Genomic DNA, 8859 nt, shown 5'->3' on the forward strand with positions numbered 1-8859 from the left:
AAAAACAATAAAAACAATTTAAAACAAAACAAAACTCAAAAGAATAAAAGTAGGTTTTAGAGTTTGGCAGTGAAGGAGTCTGTCCAATTGGTAGGTTACTGCATAGATGAAGAGCAACAATAGAGAAGGCCCCGCCCCCTCAGCTTCAGCCAACCTGAGGGGCAAAGAACATGATAGCGATGGAGAAACACAGAGAGCTATAGTGGGGCAAGGCTTAAAAACCAAAAAACAACTTGACTGCAGAACAGCTGTTCTGCAATAACTAAAAGCACCAGTATCCATCCATTAGTTTGAAGCCTGATCTAATACCTTTCTTTCGTTCACTCAATCACTGAGGATAATCTTTATCACATGTTCCCATTGTTTGATTCAATGCATATACATTATTTATGTAGAGTGAAGATGATGCCAGGAAAGATTGAAGGGATTGTTTTTTCTTCTGTTAACTGGAAGAAGGATACGGTGATGGCTTGCTTGTTTGATGCAAATGTTGGAGGAGAATGTAGCGCAGCTTAGGTATGGAGAGTGTTACTGGGAGTCGGTGGGTTTGAGCCTCTTGCTGGAGCTTTCACAGCAACAAAGACGATGTGATGCTTTGAGAGCTGCTGGTAGAGAGAACCTGAGATAGTATGGAAGGAGGACAGCAAGGGTTGAGTCCTGAGGAGTGAGAGAGATCCAGTGGGGAAACCTGGTTAATATCCAGGTAAACACTTAGGTGAGCAAAAATCTCAAATGCATGAGACACGGAGGGCATGACTCCATGACTCTACAGTGCAGGCTGACATGAGGAGATATCCTGCCACTATAATTAAGGGACGTTAGAAAATAAAAACACCATCTGAGAAAATCTTATTTTAATTTTTTTCCCAACAAATAATGGATTGGTGGGCTGTTTATGGAACTTTGAGACAAAAATATCAATCTAACTTTTCATTACAGATTTATTTCCTCTTTCATTACACTTATATGAAGCTTTGACTCAGTACACATGACAATAATGATAGTTTTTACTCACTTTTAGGATCTGTTCTGATGTTAAGGATATACTATCATAACCGCTTTCCTCTGTGAAGAGACCTACATCTTTATAGGTGGATCAGAGGCCATTTCTAACTGGTTGGTTGAACACCAGGGGGTGCTATTAAGAAAGGAAGGCAATTCATCTGAGATCATGTTTTAAAATTTATATAAAACTTCATTTTCTGCTCCTTTTTTAAAATTTTTTAGGACAGAAATTTTTTTTACCTCAGAATCATATTTGGTTGGAAAATATCTACGCTGCATCATAATTGATTCTAGTTGTAGTTTACGCCTCTGAGGCAAAAGCCATGATCCAAAAATTAAGAAACAGGCTTTCCTTTTGTATCTCTACAGTTGTCACTTTAAAAGTTTCTGATCAGAAATATTTTCATCAGACATATTTTATAGGAAAAGGAGTTAAAAGGTCCCTTTTTGCAATGATTGTTATTTATAGATAGCATTTTTTCACAAATCTAATAAGGCTTAATGATGCAGTCATCAGCACAGTGACTGACAGAGACTGTTTAAATGGTAATTTACAAATAAACCTGTAGAGGTCTCTAATCCCAGCTCTGGGATGGAAGGGGTTCTGTCCTTTCCTTCTCTTCCTCTTGTGCTTTTATCATATGGATTTCTCTTTAAAGGAGCAGGTGCAAAGTATTGCCACTAGGGGGCATCAGGATCTATGTAAAGCCCTAAATTCTTCTTGCCTTCTGTTTTTTTTTTTTTTTTTTTTTGGTTGGCCTTTTTATTTAAAAAAAATTGAACAGAAATATCATGCATTGTCCCTTTGTTTGAAGAATATTGCTGCTTTTAAAATTTTTCAATTTCCGTTAAATATAATATTTAGTGAGTTCATCATTAACCCATCTTAATATGCTTTAATGCAAGCTGCACATCTGTGTGTAGAGGCCTGGCCTGCTGCTTTACATTGCAAATAAACCTGTGTTTACATTGGCCTCACTGACAATTGTCTCCATGGGTTACTTTTGCTAACAACACAGGTAACCAATAAGATCTCACAGGACCAGGCAAGAGGAAGAGGTGTGTGTTGGTGTGTGTGTGTGTGTGTTGTGGACTTGGTGTGTGCTGGGGTGGGAGGGGATGTGACACAACTAGTTCTCTGGAATAAAAAAAATAAAAGGGAAGCAACAACTGACATCTCTGATCTTAACTGTGTGCGTCACTCCCTCTCTGGTTCCTGGGAATCCACAGAAAGGAAACTGATCCCAGGTCTGCGAGCAGATGAGGGCTCTTAGTTTGTCAGATGTAATGAGAACAATTTCCGTTCCTCTCTCAGGCAACTGCTGCTCGGTCACACACAGAAAGGAGCTGTATAGATAAGGTAAGCTTGCTTCTTCCTCTGTTTACCAACCTTGAGGTGCTCTGTTCTATACAACTGAAAAGAAATGAGCAAAACAAGTAGAATAAAGTAGAAAATGTGGCGTCTGTGCACTGGGTGACATGTGTGGAAGAGAAAGTGAAAGTACTTAAGTGCGAACTTTTTCCAGTCTTAACAGTTTGTGGTGCATTTAAGGCTTTTACCTGAGAATGTTTGTTAAAAAGGATTTTTTTTTTCCTTTCAGAGATAGCTCATCCATTTTGTACAAGCAGGCAGACAGGTGCAGCTTGTAAAACTAGTGAACACCTATTAAAACCTCCACTGTACTCTCTGTAGCTCTCCATCTCCTGCAAACATGCGCACCAAACTTCACTGTGCTCTCCTCAAAAGGCCTAGTTACCCAAAGTAACAAGAGGGGCTTATCATCTTCCCCCCTTTCTTGCCATGCTGTTATCAGGCCGGCCGAGTTCACACATATATACTCTGTCCTATTCTGTTAAAAAAAACCTTCCTGCTCTATTCTATCTCACTTTCTGACTCTCTTTTCCTCACACAGACACACAGCAGCACAAACTGGGGAATGAATGTTATGGCAGAAGGGGAGTGGTGGTGGGGGTCTTATCAGTGTCCTTGGGGGCCTGGCAGCCTCTTCACAGACTTAGATCAGAGCACCGGGGCCACAGGGACAAACCTATGTGACCAGACTGTTGATGAACAAAGGGCTCTACAGTTGGAGTGTCTATAGAAGCAGCAGGCTGCAGGGCACGCTAACAATGAACCCATATGAGCAGGGCGCCGCGCTGTGCAGCCGTGGCTCCTGCTCAGTGGAGAAACAGCTGGGCTGTAAACTCAGTCCTCACTGTCTGTTTTCCAACATAAACAGTTGTTGATTACTCATGTGTGCTTTGACCTGAACAGCCATGCGACCATAAAGCAGTCAGATGCAAAGCAAAACTTGAGCGAGAACTAACCACTTGGCCGTTTCGCCAAGCTAAAATGGTTAAAAAACATAAAATCTACTCTTGTTTTAAATAAGATTTTCAAAGTAAATTGTTTCACATGAGTATTCATACTCATTTGTTTTTTTATTTTGTTCCATTTACTGAGATTTGAACAAAAAAATCTGAAAAAAGAGACCTTTTAAAATAACACCCATCTATTTTCTGTCACGCTTATCCCAAGCAGGGTCGCAAGCGGTGCTGGTGCCTATCTCCACCTGTCTACGGGCGAGATACACCCTGGACAGGTCGCCAGTCCATCGCAGGGCAACACATAGACAACCAACCATTCACACACACACTCACACCTAAGGAGAATTTAGAGAAACCAATTAACCAAACGGTTATGTTTTTGGAGTGTGGGAGGAAGCTGGAGTACCCAGAGAGAACCCATGCATGCTCAGGGAGAACAGGTCATGCAGAAAGACCCCGGGCCAGGAATCAAACCCGGAACCTTCTTGCTGCAAGGTTGAGGTGCTACCAACTGCCCCACTGAGCCCTACTAAATGAACACCTGAAAAATAAATGTTTAGTGAAAATAAGTATATCCATCCATCCATCCATCCATTTTCTTACACGCTTGTCCCGAGTGGGGTGAAAATAAGTATATGAAGCCACCAAAAAAGAAAGCAGAGTTCGCCTTTAGGATTTAATCTTAGTATGACTCCCAGAGTTTTGGGAACGCTTCAGAAGATTATAAAAGAATGTTAAAGAAAAAACTGCATCAAGAGGACCAAGAAACACAGCAGAGAGGTCAGTGAGGAAGCTGTGAGGATTAGTTACATAATCTGTAAATAACTCTCATTACCCATTTAACCTGTACAACAAGCATATAGGCAGAGGCAGCTGAAAGGTATATAGCTACTCTGGAGGAGCAGTGGAGCACCAGATATCAGGGAGAATCTGTAGCCAGAATAAATGTTGGTAAAGCACTCCACAAATTTGATAAAGACTGACAAGAAGAAGGCTTTGGGAAAAGAAAGAATAAGATATCCTGTTTGTCCTTTGGTCACAAGTCATGCAGAAAGAGCAAACCTGGGAAAGACAATCAGAGGCAGAGAGACAAAGAGGCAAAAAAGAGGAGCTGTTTGTTCCATCATTGCTAAAATCCTTCAAGGATTCAATCTGTTGATGAGAAAAAAGTGCCCACGTTACAGAAGTGCAATTTGTGAAGGAAGACTTAAGGTTGGTTTAATGACGCAGAGCAGAGGCGGTGTCATGCTGGAGGATGCTTCCCTTCAGTAGGGGACAATGAGGCCTGTAGTAAAAACACATTTTTGGGATCGCTCCATATCAAACTTGGTCCCTGGAACTCACTATTTCATTCTACCATGTCTGAAATTGAGAGTGTGCCCAATGTTCCCTTGGGAGGTGTTTAGGAACGTCCCACCAGAAGGTGGCCCAGGGGACGATTTAAAACGCCTCAGGTTTCCCCCAGTCGAAAGAGGAAGACATTGTGTATGAGTTCTATCAAGTATTGGTCTACAACATAAAACCCTGTTGTAGTTTGTGGTACTAATGCAGCATGATCGGATAAGTGCGCTTGATGAGTTTACCATATCCTGCACGACAACTTTAAGCAAACCTTTAATTGCATCTTTGTCACTAGGCAGTGGTGGTATTTGCATGAATGTCTGCAAAAGGCAATCCCCTCTAATGGGCCCCTGCCAACTCCAAACCACATGCACAGACTTGACTAAAGAAGCTCCACACTAAGTTGCATCAGTTCCTGCTTGAAAATATCTCAAATTTGTAAAAAAAAAAAAAAAAAAAAAATATTTTCATTCTTAAGAAATGTTTTAAAGGCTTCTATGAGGCGTTTAGAACCCTAAAGAACTAAAATAAAATCCTTTTTTTTTTAGATTAGGGGCAAATAGTAAGGGGTTCAAACTAATTAAAATATGCATTTTAGCCTTTAGCATTTTAGGATACAATTTACAAACTTTTAAACAACAGATTTCTCTTTTATTCTGTAAACAGAGACCAATTTGTTTCTATGAACTGTCCCTGTTATCTGTGTAGCTTATTAAGCCCTCTTTCTTTAACCTCAAGACTTTACACTGATAAAAAAAATGGTTTCAAGCATTTTTATGCGAACATTTGCAAAGCCCCCGTGGTTTCTCCGTTGTTCAGTATTAATGCTCCTCTCCCACATGTATATTCTATCTTTGCATTATTAAAGTACTTATATTCAGTGCTGTTTTCTTTAGAGATTCCACCTTTCCACCCAAAGCTGATCTACTCTTCTTGGAGTGTATCGATAAAGAGTGGAGGAGTGGGTGGTGTTGTTTGGGTTCCCAGCAGGGGCCTCACTATGTGGAGATGGCTTGGTCTTAGACTCAACATCATGGCTGGCTACTTTAAAACCAATTTTGGATGTAAGAAGCCATAGGACCTTTCCAGTTTTGAGGCATCTCATGTTTTGTAGAGGTTATTGTTTCAAACAAATTCAAACTTCTCTTTAATCCACTCCTACACTTTAAAATAATTTTGTAAAAGTGCAAACGAGTTTCGTTGATGAGCAAATTCTCTCCAGGTTTTCCTCTATCTCACCTCTTTCAATGCAGTTTCATCACATGCTTTGATCGTTTACAAGACAGGAATTATCCTTGTCTAAAACAAGGGCATGACATTAAAGGCCAATTTATGCTTCTGAGGCACCACTGCAACCGTCAAATCTGTCTCTGGGCGTGACCACGCCCCTCACACAGAGGTTCTGCAACCGTCGTTGCGCACCTAAAAAAAAAACCTTACTACGCGTTGGACGGTTGCAAACCCGTGCAGACCTAAAGTGCACAGACAAAAAGCAGCTGTGATTGCTCCTTGGTATGCCTTTCCGGTCTATGTGGTCGTCCTTCTCAATTCGGTGCCGGGCGCACCATTTTTAAAAACCAAGGAACAACTACAATGGAAAACTACGACAATAGGTTAATCAAGGAAGTTCGGGAGTTCAAACCACTTGTACGATGCCTCAGACAAATTATATAAAGATGCCAAGGTCTCTGCCAAAACAAAGTTCTTGTGACCATCTCATGACCCTTGTGCTTTGGCGGGAAACTGCTGGGCATCCCTAGAAATTCCAGACCAACGGTCCAGAAGCATACCAGCAAAACTGGTTCGCAACCAGACCCAAGTGACATTTGATGTGTGCGGTTGCAGAACTCTAATCTCCCCTTAAGAGAAAGTCACCCATTACTGATATTAGTGATTGTTAAAAATGTGGTTGGAATGCTCAAAGGCTGGAGCAGTACTTGTGTTAGCAACAGGTTGGTTAGCTATTAAAGCTAATGCATCGCAAACTGACAAACTAATGTTAGGTTGTTAGGCTCAGGGATTTGACTTGCAAGAGGTGATAATATTCTCTGTGATAAACTTGCTTATTTAAAATATTTAACATATTTGAAGAGGTAAATGGCCTATACTTATATAGTGCTTTTTTAAGTCCGTAGACTTGACCAAAGCCCTTTACACTACATTTACTCATTCACTCACACACTGATGATGACAAGCCATGGAAGCCAGCACCTGGGCTCAAACCGACAACTCTCCGATTGCAATGCAATCTATAATTTGCTATCTAATAGCTATTTTAGCTAACTTTAACTTTAAGGGTAAAGTCACACTCCTAATCTCCTTTTTAGCATTTAAACTGAATAAATGGGTATGTGTGGTGGCCTTTTCATTTTAAGGGTTTAAACCAAACCCGATTTTCTTGGCTAGAGCTAACAATTTAGATATTATTCCTATTGTAGAGGGCGGTCCTTTACTGTAAGGCAGAGGAAGGCAAAGGTCTGAATAATTCTGTGAATAGCAAATTTTTTGCGAATGTAGCAGAGCAAGAGCATCACCGACTCTGGGGAAAGATAAAATTTTAAACTTTTGTTAATATTTGGTCCTGAAACCAAATCAGAGACTGGTTATGGCTGTGAACTACAGTGAAAGAGGCAAGCATTTTTAATCAAAATAAAAAGACTGAGAAAACAATGTTGACTAAAGATAAACTCTTAAGTGGTTTGTAGGTGGCTTTTAAAAAGCCCACATGGCTTTTGGACTTTCCTGCTCTATCCTCCTATTGCTCTGAGTTCCTGTTCCTTTCTAAGCTCAAGAATGCCATCTTTCCTTACCTCAATTGGCCGGGTGATGTATGCCCCAACACAGGACTGCAGGCTCTTTAAAATGATCCTCATCCAGTCGCACCTCCAGGAGGAGATGGTGGTATTCTCTATATTGGTTCCATTTCCAGAGAAGTCAACTGAGACAGCTTTGTCCTGCTTTCCCAATTTAAAAAAGCTCTGCCACTTGCTTCATAAAATCCATGTCCGCCATGCTGATGGGAAAACAGCCATCTGAATGACGTCGATTGGACAGAAATGTTAGGTGGGCAAAAGCACAGGAAACTGGAAATTTTTCGCAGGTTTTGCATTTAGAGTGAACACACCAGTACAGTGTTTTGTTTTTTGTACTTTTAGCCTTACAAATTTTGTCTGAAAACCCCCTCGGTGCTGCCGACGTGAATTAATGGTGGCTGATGCAGTGAATTTCCCTACATGGTCAAACAGTCTGTGGTGGAACAAACCTACCTCACAGGTACAGGGATTTGTCAACATTGCCTTTTGTTTGGAATCAAAAGCAGCTCACTATAGCGAGTTATCCTATCCACTGGTTTTGGCATTGCTCAGTCAGTAGGTAGCTAGGTAAGAGGAGCTTCTAGTGACAAGAGGGGTGAAAAATCCTCTGCCTCAATGATATATCCGGGGTATGATTACAAGTGTCCTTCTGCTCACTCTCCATGCGTTAATATGGCTAAGCTAAACCAGCTGCCATGTCTTCACCGCACAGCCTTCAAGTCATTAAATGTAGACTTTTTCCCAGACACTTATTTTCACTCCTCGGGGTGCTGGCACTGAACCCTTTGATGGCAATTGTTAGAATTTTTTCTGGGGGTGAGATTGTGTTTGTTAAATCAGGGTGAGTTACACTTTAAGCTTTGCCGAACGACTTCTTTTGTAAACCATTGCTGACTTTGCAGAGAAAGAAAACATGGGATGCTATTTCAGACCAAATTTACGGTTGTGATTTTGTTTTTAACTTTCCTCTCCACCACAAATATATATGTGTGTTTATCAGGGCCGTGCAGAGACCACTAAAGGGGCAGGTGCTCAAAAAAAAAAAAAGGGCACATCTTATCGCATTTTAGGACAGAATATTAACAAAGTCAAATAGCTTTCAGAGTTTAATGAACAATGATAAATTACAAAATTGTGAGACATACAATCAAAGCTAAGGGAAACACAAGAACAACAGCCTAATGTCTGTATGATAAAAATACTGAATCGATAGATAAGAACAGCTTTTCCTCACCTGGCTGTCTCCTCCCGCTCAGTAGTTCTTCAGAGAAAGGCGTGCCGCGTCCTACTGTATACTTTCCTCCGTTTAAACCGCTACTCTTTGCTAAAGTAGAGAAATTATACAACGTTCAACGTTTTTCGTTGTCTGACA

At 40.8% G+C, this 8859-nt stretch overlaps 1 protein-coding gene across 1 annotated transcript in view; it reads left to right on the forward strand.

The window, feature by feature from the left end:
• The first annotated feature begins 2163 nt into the window (after positions 1 to 2163).
• Positions 2164 to 8859, forward strand: part of LOC107086852 (ETS-related transcription factor Elf-1-like) — a 31086-nt gene continuing 24390 nt past the window's right edge. Inside the window, exon 1 of the mRNA XM_015378074.1 lies at positions 2164 to 2365. The gene's annotated coding sequence lies outside the window, so the exon portion shown is untranslated. The remainder of the gene's footprint in view (positions 2366 to 8859) is intronic.

This window comes from Cyprinodon variegatus, unplaced genomic scaffold (assembly GCF_000732505.1).
Source record: "Cyprinodon variegatus isolate N-32 unplaced genomic scaffold, C_variegatus-1.0 Scaffold163, whole genome shotgun sequence".
Lineage (NCBI taxonomy): Eukaryota > Metazoa > Chordata > Actinopteri > Cyprinodontiformes > Cyprinodontidae > Cyprinodon > Cyprinodon variegatus.